This window comes from Etheostoma spectabile, chromosome 8, assembly GCF_008692095.1.
Source record: "Etheostoma spectabile isolate EspeVRDwgs_2016 chromosome 8, UIUC_Espe_1.0, whole genome shotgun sequence".
Classification (NCBI taxonomy): domain Eukaryota; kingdom Metazoa; phylum Chordata; class Actinopteri; order Perciformes; family Percidae; genus Etheostoma; species Etheostoma spectabile.
Genome location: NC_045740.1, coordinates 26,359,161 through 26,361,231, shown reverse-complemented (window position 1 = coordinate 26,361,231; position 2,071 = coordinate 26,359,161). Strand labels below are relative to the sequence as shown.

Sequence of the window (2,071 nt, the reverse complement as noted above, 5' to 3'; positions counted from 1 at the left end):
CACACACACACACACACACACACACACACACACACACACACACACACACGTAACCTCCGCATTCCGTTCAACAATAGCTGTCATTGGTCAACTAGCACGCTCATCATAGTTCCCAGCCTGAACTTTTGTCTGATTGGCTAGAGGGGCACCTACGACGGTAGCACCAACGCCATTGGTTAAAAAACTAGGTTAGTGGTCCGACAGGCATGACGGTGAAGAGAAACTGGGTCACCGATCGAAAATCGTTTATGTCACAGTTCTGTGGGTTGCTATTACACATTACCAGTGGCTTTCAATGGATAGGCCAATCTCATTGGACCTACCGTAAGTATAAAATGATAACAAGCCTACAGGTTATCGAAATTTCATCTCGTTGACGTTGCTGGGTTTTAATAATGGATCTGTCGATGTGTTCCCAGCGTTATGGTCATGTCAATGTGGTTTTCTAGAGCAGGAGGAGCGACGTTAGCTCGCTGGCCATGTCTTGACAGTTCCTTAGCTAGTAGCAGTATTGCTAATATTGGTCAACCAACGGGATTAAATGCTGTTATGGATAACAGGTGGGGAAACCGCTCCAAATATACCAGACTATCTTTAACCGTTGTCTGCAATTATCGGGACTCGAAGGAAGCTCGTGCATAGGTAGGTGCTTGTTAAATGTTAACTAAACTTGACCTAAACGCGAGCGACTTAGTGAACAGTGCTAATCAATGCTATCATGCTAGCAATGTAAACAGGCCTTGGTGAGTGTCTGGCTCACGGTTTCCTCAGCAGCATCCATCCTGCTGCGATAACATCTATGTCATCATCGCGAATACAGTACATGTGATTTCAACCCAGAAAGGGAACTTTGTTTTTGTTTTTTCAAACATCAGGCACATATTTGTGTATAAATATATTGATACAGTGTTAGCAGTGGAAGTGTGGCGACCGCTCGGTTTCGCTCTCGCCGCAGTGTTGCCAAACGCAGATCACGCTTTGGGATTTGGTTACATTGTGTACCATTGTGTCATTTGTTGTGTGATCTGCAGCAGAGCATCCCAAACTTGGACTCAGGGATAACCATTTGGATGGTTCCAGGAGGTCTTCAACAGGATGAGGAATAGTGCCTATCTTAATTTTCTGAGTCATAGTAATCAGCATGTTCCCCACAGATTGGCTTTTGGTTTGAAAAATCTTTTTCCAGTGGGGGTCCGTGTTCTATTGTGGATTCATTGGGATCGTTGATGTGAAAATGCTGGCAAATGTTGATTGAGTATACAGTAAACAGTGGCTTTTATGTTTAAGTTTATGTTGAGATATTTTAGTTGCCTTTTTATGGATTTTTAAAGGTGCAACTTGTGTTTTTTTTTTAACCAACTTGCAACAATCAATATTCATTCTCAAAATCTACATCAACAACAGTGTTATTAGTAGTTCATAATTAACTTTTTCATGACTGTAAAGACATCCAGTGTGAACTTAAGACTTGGACTGACACGTGCTATTGTTGCTCATCGAGAGTAAGCAACTTATACTAGTTCTTATCTGTATTGATTGATGTTGCCATGAAGGCATTTTGTTAACAGAAGTTTGTTGTGATGATTTATCAAGGCCCCGCTTAACCACCCTGTTGATCATGAAGACAGAATGACAAAAGAGTAATTTCTGTAAAGATACAGAGCGTTCTTGAAAGTTTAAAAAAAATGTTAATTAGATTAAAACAAATACTGGTAAGGGGATATGTGAGGGAAAGGGATGTTGTAGCAGTATGTGGTATCCTGCTGTGGTGTATCTAAGAGTTTTGATCATGATCTGGCTACAACCTGACGTTGGACTACCCTAGAGCCTGGGTGATTTGTGTTACCGTAACTAAAAGTATGTGCTTATTGCCTTTCCCTCAACTGCCCCTCTACCTCAGCCCTCTCCCCCCAACCTCTTCTGATCCCCCTTCACCCGCCTTACCCCTTAAAATACCCAGTGCAAAGGGCAGATCTCCAAACAGTATTAACAGTGAATTAGGAAAGATGTGTTGAAATTTCTATATATCTGCACATTCAATTCTCAAAATTCAATTTCAAGTTACTGTGAC

General features: G+C 41.6%; 1 protein-coding gene across 2 annotated transcripts in view; it reads left to right on the top strand.

Moving 5' to 3' along the window:
* The first annotated feature begins 173 nt into the window (after positions 1 to 173).
* LOC116693952 (aryl hydrocarbon receptor nuclear translocator-like protein 1) overlaps positions 174 to 2,071 on the top strand; it is a 31,832-nt gene continuing 29,934 nt past the window's right edge. Inside the window, exon 1 of one of the 2 annotated variants that reach the window (XM_032523329.1) lies at positions 174 to 324. The gene's annotated coding sequence lies outside the window, so the exon portion shown is untranslated. Of the gene's footprint in view, positions 325 to 383; positions 643 to 2,071 lie in introns of those variants that run through there. The other variant, XM_032523330.1, reaches the window with a different exon arrangement.